Below are 12,959 nucleotides of genomic sequence, written 5' to 3' on the forward strand. Positions count from 1 at the left end.
TCGGTGGAAGGAGTTCCTTACATGATAAAAATGTGAGTCCTGCTTCCTAAGCCGTTTCTAAATGGTCAACTTTTAGACAAGCTGGAAAGAGCCTCTGGTAAAAGCTAGAGCTATCCCCTGGAGAGTCCTTGCCTCCCTCCCCAGCCCCTCCTTTTTAAAGCAAATAATTATTCACAGAAATTTTGGTCCAGTCTGGGGGTATGAGGGCAAACACCTGGAATCCCCAGACAAGAGCCTTGATTGTTAGTCATATAATAAACACACCGTAAGGACAGAGCAGTGAGCTACACCCACTGTGGGATGATTCAGCCTTTCACTCAGTAAGGATGTAGTGTTCAGTGTCTCCTATGTGTGTGTGTGTGTGTCCAGTGCTGAAGCAGGGGAGAGAGAAATGTCGTAGCAGATAAGATCTAGAACTGGAAGGAAACTCAGAGACCATTGACTAATTTCCTCATTTTTTTTACAGAAGAGGAAACCTCCAGGGAGGTCTTGGTGTCTCTCTGAACCTATTATGCATCCCAGTCTAACCAAGGATACCAGATATTCTTGAGGCTGTCTCAGTGATGGTTTCTAGTTTTCCCTTATCTCACGTCTTTGGGGCAGAGCCTAGAACAGGTGGGGTAGGGAACCTGCGGCCTTGAGGCCACATGGCCCTCTAGGTCCTCAAGTATGGTCCTTTGACTGCGAACTTTACAGATTAAAGGGGATTTGATCTGTGAAGTTTGGATTCAGTCAAAGGGTACTTGAAGACCTAGAAGGCCACGTGACCTGGGGGCCACAGGTTCCCCACTCCTGGCCTAGAAGGATGTACAAGAGAAGTGCTATAGAAATAAATAGACCCTTGTCAAAGAACATGGGTTCAAGTGCTTAGCTCTGAATCATCCTATGAACTGTTGTTCAGTCATTTCTCACTCTTCACGGTTTTCTTCACAAAGATGCTCCAATGGTTTGCCATTTCCTTCTCCAGCTTATTTTACAGATGAGGAAATTGAGGCAGAGTTAAGTGACTTGCCTAGGATCACACAGTTAGTCAATATCTGAGGCCAGATTTGGATTCAAGAAGAAGAGTCTTCCTGATTCAAAGCCTGGCACTCTAACCACTGGGCCACCTCGCGGTCCCTGTTCAGAATAGTTGATTAGATGAGTTGAGGACCAGAGCTGCAATTAGCCATTTCGATGCATTTCAACTGAGCAGATAGTGGATAGATTCTAGAATGTTATATAGCCTGGTGGGGGAAGCCACTTGCTGGAGACACTGCCTCAGGTGTTGGTGGAGCAGAGGAGGCTACTTGGAGGATTTCAAGTGGGCTGTGGCAACAGAGGCAGGCAAAGTCCTAAGAAGTAGCTCTTTATTTCAACAAATTATTCTTGCTAACTAAATTATAAGCTTAGTTCTTATAAACTGCTGCAGGAGTCATGAGTGTACTCTAAACTTCAGTGCACTGAAGCAAAGTCTTAATTGTCCTGTCCTAGTTACTCTGGTGAGAGAACGTGAGAATGAGAAATAACAGATAATTTAAAACAAACATAATACAAACAACTTTATTATGTTGATGTGGTTTGGGGTGGTTTATGAGGAACTTTGGGGAAATCGAGGTTGTGGGGGAGTTTTCCAATTTCCTTAAAGCATTAGAAATCCTTATAAAAATTAACGTTGTTTCTTCAGAATAGGTCTTACAGGTGAACCTGACCAACAACAATGCAAAATGAGTTACTCTGGCTTTTTTTTTCCTGTCCACTAAAAGGAGCAAAGTGGAAAACCACAAACAGTCTGCATAAAAGGAATAAAGATGGGTCATAGGGTTTATTTTTTTTTAAATGAACTAATGAAGAGATCTCCCAGTAAGTCTCCAGGTTGATTAGGATACCTTCAACCTAGGAATAACAAATGGCAGAAATGTTGCTTCATGAAGCTGTTGGTAAAGCTAGGGAGGGTGTCTGAGATGAGACGTGGTTCCTGCGTATTTTATTAGCATTAATAGGGGCTTCAGCATGAATCTTGCCCTGGTTGGGGGATTTGGAGTGGCACAGAAAATGAAATCTGCTGGCGACTATCAAAGCATGACTTCTGAAGGGGAAATTGTTAGCAATTTCCTCTCTGGTGCACCCTCCAGTGCTACGCTGTTGCTACCAAGAGGATAGTGTCTTTGGCAGAGCAACAGCAATGGAGAATCTAGGGGATTGTTTGGCCTCTGATGAGAAAACCACCGTAGGGAGGTAATGTATTCTCCTGCCTGTCTGGGTTGATTTGAGATAGGAGGTGGTGTCCTTGGAATGTGAAGTCTCCCTCCCCGGTATCTCCCTCCTTGGCCACCTGGTGGAAATGACCACCCTCAGGCACACCTGTCCAGGAAAGCTGGATTTGAACTGGTGCCCTAAAGGTGGGAGAGGGCATTTGTAATATCCTGAATCAACCTGCCAAGGTTCCTCTTTCAGCTGCCACTTAAGAATGGAATGTGTTCTGGAGGGCAGCAGGTGGGAAAGGGACAAAAGACTCCTTGTTAGAGTTGGTGCCCACACATGGGGTCTGCTTTTCCTATACCAGAGCCTAGTGTAATCATAGGACACGTCTCTATCCTGCTCCAGTTGCTTGTTTTTGTAGCCAGCCTCAAAAATGTATTAGGAGGGTGGAGGATTGAGAGAGTGGGGAGGTATAGGAAGAAGGTTAAGAGGAGGGCATGTCCAAAATCTATGTTGTGTGTGCAGGGGGCAGACTGGAATCAGATCCAATATAACTTTCCTTCCCTGACTTACTGACAGGACAAGAAAAAGATTCTTTCTCTTTAGTTTAGAGAAATGAAAAGTTATATCGTGAACCAGAGTCTGGTTGCCAACCAGGAATTAGCCCTTCAAGGCAAAGGAGGGGAATGACAAGTAGAAGAGGTCCATGGAAGTAGAGAGTGAGAGAGAAGCACAATCACTTACAAGGTCACGGCAGCTTGGTATGCTGCGGCCTCGGAACAGAAGGGAATCTCTGCTTGCCCCGGGGTTCCCTGGCTCCCAGGTGTGAGGCCTGAGGGAAGGAAGGAAAGGGGAGGCAGCAGCAGTGTTATCTTATACAGAGACACCTGCGGGATGGGAGAAGGGTGAAAACTACAGACTGTTTACTTAATCTCTCAGAATAGCTTTTCCCTCTCTGTTCTTTGTGCTCTGCAGATGGAACAGACTCTTTTATGGGGCACATGTGTGGTAATTAACACAAGCTATATTAGGTCTTGTGCCATATGTTTGAATTTCAAACAGCAATTGATCTGGAAAGATCACATCCTTGCCTGCCTTTCTTCCCCTTAGGGCCTGCTGCTTCAAGATGTGTGTGTGTGTGTGTGTGTGTGTTCGTTCACACACTCTGACTAATTTTAGCAATGCCACCTGACATTTGTATAGCAGTTTGTGGCTTATGACCCCTATTTCTCATGCATTTTCTCATTTGATCCCCAAAACACTCCTCCAAGGTAGATATCTCCATTTTACAGCTGTGCGTCTCAGAGAAGTTGTGACCAGCCCAGTAACACAGTGAGTCAGAGCTCTGATTCCAGGTTAGGCCTCTCTCTTTGCAAGCAAAAAGCACTGGACTAGAGTCGGGTGTGACTCGTTTTCATATCCTGGCTCTGGCACTAACTAGCGATTGGACTATGGGAATGGAGCAAACTCTCCGAGTTCAGTCTCTTTATCTGTAATACAGAGAAAATGTTGTTCTTCAGTCGTTTACATTGTGTTCAACTCCCGTTTGGGGTTTTCTTGGCAAAGATACTGGAGTGGTTTGCCATTTTCTTCTGCAGCTCATTTTACAGATGAGGAACCTGAGGCAAACAAGATTAAGGGACATGCCCAGGGTCACCGAGCTAATAAGTGTCTGAGGACAGATTTGAACTTGGGTCTTCCTGATTCCAGGCCCAGAATTCTATCTACCACACCACCTAGCTACCCTGATGAAGAAAATACTTACACTCATACAGGCAGGGAAGGGTTTTTTGGGAGGTGGAGGGGAGGAGAACTCTGTTAACCTTAAATAATTAAATAAAAATGTATTGCTGTCGGTATTATTTTCAATTATGCCACAATATTGTAGAGCTAGTGTCTTCCATAGGGGATCACGTGATAGGTGAGCACCAGAATATAAAATATCTCAGAAGAAAAGAAATGATAATGCATGATGATTGATCTTGTCCAAAATCCAAAGAACTCAAATCATTCATTCCTGCTGTGACAAAATAGTCATGCCCAAAATAAATGTGAGTGAACTATCCGACTCTTGGAACCTTTACTTCAATTTACTTTTCTGTGTGTAGAGAAATTTTTAAGGGGAAAAATATCAAAACTCCATCAGAATTCTATGTAGAAGCTTTTATCTCTTCTAGGCAAATGCTGCTGAATACCAGAGGAGAGAAGGTCTTTTAGAACAAGAGAACCATTTTGTTTTGAGAGGCTTTCCTGCATCCTCACAGCTTTCTCATCCTGTGTGCAGGATTGGACTGAAATACAAACACAGACTTTCAACATAGCTTCAAGTGTGAAGGACTGTGAGAACTTTTCTCTCCAAAGTCCCTTTCTTCCTCTTTATTTTTAGGACCCAGAACACTGACTAGTGCCAGATTGATACCACATCACTCATATTCCAATTTTAACAATGCTCAGGAGGGGTGGCCCTGTATTCTCAGTTGGAATGAAGAGAGAAGGATGGGTGATTGGTAAATTGGATAATAACAGTATTTGACACGTGGCACATTAATATTTGTGGACAGCTAGTAGATAGAGTGCAGAGCCTTCTTGAATTCAAATTCAGCCCCAGACATTTACTACCTGAGTGGTCCTAGGCAAGCCACTTAACCCTCTTTACCTCAGTTTCCTCATTTGTAAAATGAGCTGGAAAAGGAAGTGGCAAAACCCCCCAATTTCTATCTTTGCCAAGAAAACTCCAAATGGAGTCAAAAAGAGTAGGAAAAGGCTTAAAATGACTGAACAGCAACAAAGTTAACATTTGTAAGTGCTTTGCCATCCTTCATCTTATTTGCTCTTTGCAACAATGCTATGGTACCTACCTCATAGGTATTTCCACCCTCATCTTATAGAAAAGAACAATGAGTCTTAAAGAGGTCGCAGCTAGTTGGTATCAGTGGCAGGATTTGAATCTGTCCTCCTGACTCCGTATCCAACACTCTCTCCACACCGCCATGCTGCATTCGACAACAGGATGGTTATGCTAGCAAATGAGAAGGGCTCCTAGTATAGAATTGGGGCAGCTGTACCACATCTCACTGATGTCAGTATCCTTCACAGTCACATTAAAGCAGTGTTTTGTTTTGCTTTTGTTGCTGCTTTACCTTTTGATAGGGTCCTTACCTTTAATAGTCTCTTTCTGAAGGAAGAGCATTAGGTAGGAAATCTGAGACCCTCAAAATGGAAAGCAATTTGTTCAGGGTCTTCCCCTGGTTACCAGGCAGAGTTAGGATTAGTAGTTCATACCCTGCCCCTTTTTTCCATTCTGTCATTTGATAGGGCTTCTAACATTATTACTCCGGACCGGACTCAACTGGGTAACATAAAGTTGACTCTCTTTAAGTCACCATCTTCGGATTATTATTGTCATGGAAGATCCTCAGTCTTTGTTAATCTCAAAGAGCTATATGAATGAATATAAATTGTAATCAGTATTGTTTCATTATACCACAATACTGTGTACAGAGGGAAATGTGGTTTACAGCTGGTTTGGAGTTAAATATAATGCATTCTGGCTAATGTCATTCCTCTGATCAGACCCCTCTTGTCTGCCTTGCCAACTGTATTTAGTTACTTAGTCCCATTTTTTGGAGGGTAGGGGGGAAATGGAGGGGTCGAGAGGGGAAGACTTTCTTTTTTCTCTAACAGCCTAACCCTAATGTCCTGGAAGAGAAATAGAAGCCACAGTTGAGAACATTTTGGAAGACTTCTTGAAGCTAAGAGGATCTAGCAAAGACTTCATGGCAGTGGCCATGTGAGAATAAAGACCCTGGAGAATGGATTTCTCGGTTGTCTAGATCCAAATTTAAGAAATAATACAGAGCTTGACTCCATGACGGTTTTGACTTTCCATGATACTGGAATAATGGAGGACACTCTGCTGGTGAGAATCCAAGGCATGTTCTCCAAAATGCTGTCAGTTTCCAAGCTATTTCTTCTGCCCATTTCTCTTTGTCCCCACCTTCCCGCAAGTCCAGTTATGGGACATGGAGGTCCCTGGCCCTCTCCTCCTTATAGAAGTGGTCCTTCTGGAAGCACTTGGTCCTCCAGAAGAGACTGACAAAATGCCAACAGCATCTGTAATTCACATCTAGAGCACTTTCGAAAGGGCCACAAACCTATGAGGTAGGCACTGCAATTATTATTAATTAGCCTCATTTTCCAATCAGTTATTGTCTTATTCTACCTCTACAACATTTCTGGCACCTTTTCCCTTCCCAATAGTCAAATGGCTACTACCCCAATTCAGTCCCTCATCTTTTCTCACCTAAACAATTGTAATAGTGTCTTATTTAGACTTCAAGTTTCCTATCTCTCTCTCTCTCTCTCTCTCTGCTCTAATATAGCCACCATACAATTAAGCGTAAGTCTGACTAGGATACTCCTTTACTCAAGAAACCTTAATGGCTCCCTACTGCCTCTGGGACAAAAATGTAAATTCAACACTGGCATTTAAATCCTGTCACAATCTGGCCCTTACCTACCTTTCCAGATTTATTGCAAATAACTCCTTCATACACTTTACATTCCAGCCAATCTGGCCTGCTAGCTTTTCCTTGAAATCAGTACTCCATTTCCTGTCTGCTTGTGTAGGCTGTTGCCCATGCCTACCATGTAATTTCTCTTTACCTCTGCCTCTTAGAATTCCTAATTTCCTTCAAGTTTATGTTATGTGTCATCTCCTAGAGGAATCCTTTCCAGAGCCTTTTAATTGTTAGTGCTTTTCCCCCTTTCTTTGTCAAATGATCATATATGTGCTTATCTATTTACATATTGTTTACTCCTCAGTTCCTTGAGGGTATGGACTGTTTTTCATTTTGTCTTTGTATTTCAAAACTTAGCATAAGGCATTGTACACAGTAGGTGCTTAATAAATGCTTGTTTGATTAGAATGGATAAAGGCAACTGAGGCCCCAGAAAACTAGGTGATTTGCCCTGAGCCAGAGTGATTACTGGAGATGGGATACGAACCAAGATCTATCCTGATGCTTACCTTGCAGCCTCTGTCAAAATATTCTCTTTCCCTAACTTCAGAGCCAGGTGTAAGTTAATTTAGAAAGATAGGCATTATGGTTTAGATTACAGGTGTAGGGAACTATAGATGAGGGGTCCTCTTCTCATCTATCCCAATTATCTCTTCAGTTCCGAAAGGGGAAGAGCATTTTCAAATGCCTATGCCTTAAGCATAGGAAGCAGGACTCGAATGCCTAAGATGGAGAGTCAAGGTAAGGCTCCTGGATCCTGGGAGCTATGGAGTCCCTGGCCTGTAATAGGAATTGAAATTCGACTCCTTGTCTTTTCCTCTTTTTGACGGTGGTTCATCTTCAGATGTTAGATGTGAAGTAAATACTCTCAAAGAAGTGGAGATTTTTCTAGCTGTACCAAATGTGGTCATCTTTGGCAGAAAAAGTGGGCAAGTGAGCTGCTATGACACGTCTTTTAATTACCACTGTCTCAACTTTAGAAGTGACTTAGGGGTGTCTGCTGATCAGAGTGAATACAGATGTGTATGTGTAAAGGTGTGAGACTCAGAGTCAAATCTGGACTGAAATCTCAGCTCATTCTCTTATTAGCTATGTGACTGAATAAGTTAACTTCACTTGAGTTATTTTTAGCTTCTTCTTCTGTGAAATGGGTACAATAACTAATGCTATCTACCAGTTAATCAACAAGGCACTGTTCTAAGCTTAGAGATACGAAGAAAGGCAACATTAGTTCCTGACCTCAAAGAGCTCACATGTTAATGCAGGAGACCATTTGCAAATACCAGCGAGAAATGATGTGAAGAAAGTGCTTTATACATAGTAAAGTGTTACAAAAATGGGAGTTTCTTTTAGTAAGTAGAAAGAAAGAAGATGACAAGAGGGATGACAGTTGTCTGATTGGCTTTCATGTCTAAAAACAAGGCCTGTCCCTAAGGAGGAACCTGCCTCTAAAGGAAGGACTGATCAAGCTCCTGGAGGGTAGAAAGTATTTCATTTTTATTTTTGTGTTCCTAATGCCTATGACTGTACCTTACACATAGTTGTTACATATATATTTGCTAAATTGAATTTAATTTGAGATGAGCAGAAATTGCATGGGCACAGGTCCACATGTGAAACCCATCATTGGACTGGACAGTATTTCCTTTCCTTTCTGCGCTCCTAGCCTGGCATGTCAATATCTAAACTAGATTGAATGTTCGGCTCAGTATTCCTACTGTGAAAGCAGGGGAACAGATGAGGGAGATTGGTTTTGGGAAAGGCAATGAAAACCTGTCATTGTGCCTGACATTACCTCTTAATCTAGTTGTGGAATACTGTTCTGGGGAGAGCTGAAGAGTAGCCTAGATCATGAACCCGATGGTGGAAAGATCTTAGGACCAATTCTAAAGTACTGCACCCCAGCCCTGAGACACAGCAAAAAGGTTTTACTCTTTTTTCCTCCTAAGTCCTTTATCTGGGCCTAGTCTTAGTCTTTCAGCTCTTTTTCCTCTATCCCTAATCTGACTCAGAAGCGTTATCCCAGCCTCCTTTCTTGTGGACCTGGGAGATGCACATCTGAGAATGTGAATGACTGATCTAAATCTGTCTCCTTGCCTTTTTTTAGAGGGAGGGAATATCCATTTACAGGGTCAGCAGAGAGGATTAGAAAATCATTTCCCTCACTCGCCATTCTTCCCCTCTCCAAAACACCTACACTATCAAATGAAAGGATCAGAATGATGGCATTTATGGGTCTAAGTGGAGGGAAAATGTTCATGGTAAAGATGACCTGAAGAAAATCCATTCCAGCATGGTAGATAGAGAAGGAGGCTAAGATTTAATCTGCCATAACTGCCCTTCTTCAGTCTATTTCCAATCAGATTCCCAGAGGAATTTTGCAAACAGGTGCTATCTATTCCTTGTCAAAGGGAAGGCTTAGAAAAATCATTTCAACTCTACACACCTTGGGGCCATAACTTACAGAAAGTCCCACTGTCTGTGAAAAGCACGAACTTTCTCCCTCTTCTCCCAAGGGAGAATTAAGTCTACTATCACCCCATACAGGATAGGAGTTCTTAACTTGCCTGTATACATAAACACACAGTGATGTATGTATTTGTTAGGGGACGATAATATTCACAATGGACTCCAGGAGAAAGGTGTCTACAGACAAATAGTTTAAGACAAGACCAAGAAGCAAAGGGGGACTTTGGATCACTGAGAAGCCTTTTTGTGTGTGTGTGTGTGTGAATCTTGGAAGGGGCAGTGGTTTTCTTTTATTTCCTCCTTCTCCAAGGCTGTGTGATCTTAGAGACCTCAAGAGGTGCCATTAGTATAGAATGCTATTCCAGCCTCTTTGACACATTTGCTTTTGAAGGACCTGGAAGAGAAAGCTCTTTGTATGTAGTCAGAATAAACTCATTGTACACCCAAACAATTAACTCTTCAATTGACTTGCCAGTGCCTTGAAAACCCCAGCCCTGCTTCTCTGGACCTCTTAGACCCTATTCAGCCGCTTAAGCACATCTCTTTTTTTGTTTTGTTTTGTTTTGTTTTATTCTGAAAAGTCTTTCCCCAGAATAGTCAGAGCAGATCAACATTGTCCTCTGCCGACATTTATCTCCACCTGCCACTGAATGTCAATCAGGAATCAAAAAGCCAAACAGAGAAGGCTTTGAATAGTGTCATGGGGGTCGAAGTGACTTCCAGCTGTCTGTGCGTGGGCCAGGCTTTCCTGCAAGGCTAGGAATTGAGCTATTACATAAACCCACTGTCTGTATTGGCCCACAGAGCCCTTTGGGGGGGGCTACGATTTCCTCTGGGAAACACCTGCAATGGAACGACAAAGCTTTGAGAGGAGGGAGAACTAGACATTGAATTTTGGAGGACCAGCCGTATAATTGTCTAAAAAACCACCAGAAATTACTTCTGAGTTTCCGAAGCTGCTGACCTACTCTAGGATTTTGGACAAATCATTCAAATTCTCTGTACCTCGGTTCTGCACGTTTTTGTTCTTTGCCTCTTTTCCCAGGTAGGAGAATGAATGACTAAAACTGTACTTCAAGTACATTGAGAATGGGAAAAAAGGAACAGGATCTATTCAAAGTAGTAATTTTAGTATTGCTATTCTTAACCTCTTCCAGAAGAAATTCTTCCAGATTGACTTTCCTTTTTTAAAATTAAATCATTTGAAAAGTTTTAATTTTAAGTTAAAATGAGCAGTTTGTATAGAAACTATATTTTCCCAATCTCATTTGTATAATAAAGTTCATTCATCTGTGCATCCATCTGACCTACCTTCCTTTCTCTCTCCCTCTCTCTCTCCCTCTCTCTCTCCCTCTCTCTCTCTCTCTCTCTCTCTCTCTCTCTCTCTCTCTCTCTCTCTCTCTCTCTCTCTCTCTCCCTCCCTCCCTCTCCCTCTCTCTTTCTCCCTTTTCCTCTCCCCCCCCTTTCTGGCTACCTTTCTATCTATCATCTATCTATTTGACAGTCAGGTGGTACAGTCTATAGAGCACCAAGCCTGGAGTCAGAAAGACTTTGTGAGTTCAAATCTGGCCTCAAACAGATATCTGTGTGACCCTATTTGCCTCAGTTTCCTCATCTGTAAAATGAGCTGCAGAAGGAAATAGCAAACAATTCCAGTATCTTTGCCAAGAAAACCCCAAATAGGATCACAAAAGGCAGACACAACTGCAATGACTGAACAACAAGGTGGTGACCCTGGGTTGCAGTATGTGTCAGTAAGAACTAACATTGATAGGGGCAATTAGAGTGACAAGCACTGGATTTAGAGGGTCAGGATTCAAATCTCAGATCAACTGCTTATTAGATGTAAGCCTATGGACAAGTGGCTTCAACCCTTCTCTGTGTCCTCATCTGCAAAACAAGGCAGCTGGAAAATAGACAATGCAAAGGTGTTTCCTAGTTCAAAATTCTGCAGTTTTATGATTTTATATATGTAAAAATCCTGAGAGAGAGAGAGAGAGAGAAGCAAGCTCATGATTAAGTGTAGGGATATTTGACCAGAGGTTCCCCTTTGTCCTTTGGCCAGAGTGTAGTCCTCTCCTTTATAATAATCAATCTCTGAATGAAAAGAAAATTTAATAGTTTATCTTTTGAGGGGAAAAACATTGTAAAAGTATAGACATCGAATCAAATATACAAGATTTCAGAGTAAATCCCAATTCACCAGGCAGCAGTGAGGGGGAGGGTAATGGAGAGAGAGGAGATCAATTCACTTTCCCAGTTTGGCAGCAAGTTCTGTCTAGAAAGGTCCCTCTTTAAGTGGGTCAGTGAGCCAGACAAAGCTGTAACTGCTCGTGATTACATTCTGTCTAGGGTAGCAACTCCCTTCCTTGCAATCAGCTGGCTGATAGTCCTTTCACTGACATTTTTCTGCATATTCCTCAGGCTATTCTGTGGGACTCACATATTTGTAGCTTCCCTATCCTTCGTGGCTTCTGCCTTCCAAGATCTCTTAGTCTCTATTTTTTTATCTTTTTTTTTGGAGGGGGGAAGGCAGGGCAATTGGGGTTGTGACTTCCCCAAGGTCACACAGCTAGTAAGTGTGTCAAGTGTCTGAGGCTGGATTTGAACTCAGGTGCTCCTGACTCCAGGGCCGGTGCTCTATTCACTTGGCCATGTAGCTGTCTCTCTTTTCACCTGAGAAAACTACACTTCCCATCAGCACCCTTGACAATAAGGTGCATACGGCATGTCCCAAAAGTCATAGTGCAGTTGTAGGCTTTCTCTTAACAGAAGACACCCTGTTTCTTTTTTAATGTGGGTTTATTTCATTCAATTCGAGTATATAGGGATTACTGTTTGTGTGCATGAGATGATACTGAGTCAAATCCCTTTTAGGTACTTCTTGCTACTCACCAAGAGCTGGCAAACTGTACATTATTATTAGAAATGTGTTTCCATATTTTGTTCTAGTTAGGTTCCAAAAGCCTGAAGTTGCCCTGAGAAATCTAGATTTAAATCATGAAAGAGATAAGGGTTTTCCTATGGGTTCCCTGGGCATCTTGAAAATTCCCTGAGTCATTCTACCTCCATTATGAAGTTGATAAACATTTTTGGAGAAGTGGATAACCAGAACACTCATCCTTATCCCCCAAGTCCTTCAGAACTTGCAGACTGGACCAGGTTCTCAATCTACAGGGTGTCCCTAAAGTCTGGACACATAGGCAAAAATGCATATTTTGAAATATTTGGAATATTAACAGACCTTAGCCCCCTTGACTTCTTTTTCTGGGGTATGCTAAAGGAGAAGGTGTACTCAATGAAAATCACAGATGCAACACACTTGATTGAATGCCTAAAGAGTGACTGTGCTAAAATTGACGACCATGTGGAGTTCTTGCATCGAGTTCACGTGAATCTTGCAAAGTGCATCAACCTTTGCATCACAAATGATGGAAATCATATTGAAGATGTTATTTGTTAATATTCCAATTAAATTAAATGCCGTTGAAAATTTCATTCATTTCATTTCTTGAAAATATGCAACTTTGCCTGTGTCCAGACTTTAGGAACACCCTGTATATAACCTTAATATTGGTAACGTGGTATAAAGATTCTTGCGTGATCACAACCTGGTGCCAGAGGCTGTGCTATGAATCACTTCTTAAAGCCACCAGATAGTGGTGATTAGGCACTGGCAGTCATATCCGAATTAGCCCAGGTGGGACACTGCTTCAAAGATGTCTGTCAGTCACCTAAAGTGTTTTGTACATCACTGCTCACAGTTCCTTTGAGGATGCTTGTTTTCTG

At 42.2% G+C, this 12,959-nt stretch overlaps 1 protein-coding gene across 4 annotated transcripts in view; it reads left to right on the forward strand.

Annotated features, from left to right (window-relative positions):
• SMOC1 (SPARC related modular calcium binding 1) overlaps nucleotides 1–12,959 on the forward strand; it is a 208,821-nt gene that overhangs the window by 127,476 nt on the left and 68,386 nt on the right. The gene's annotated exons all lie outside the window — the stretch shown is intronic.

The sequence above is a fragment of the Trichosurus vulpecula genome, chromosome 8 (genome assembly GCF_011100635.1).
Source record: "Trichosurus vulpecula isolate mTriVul1 chromosome 8, mTriVul1.pri, whole genome shotgun sequence".
Classification (NCBI taxonomy): Eukaryota; Metazoa; Chordata; class Mammalia; order Diprotodontia; family Phalangeridae; genus Trichosurus; species Trichosurus vulpecula.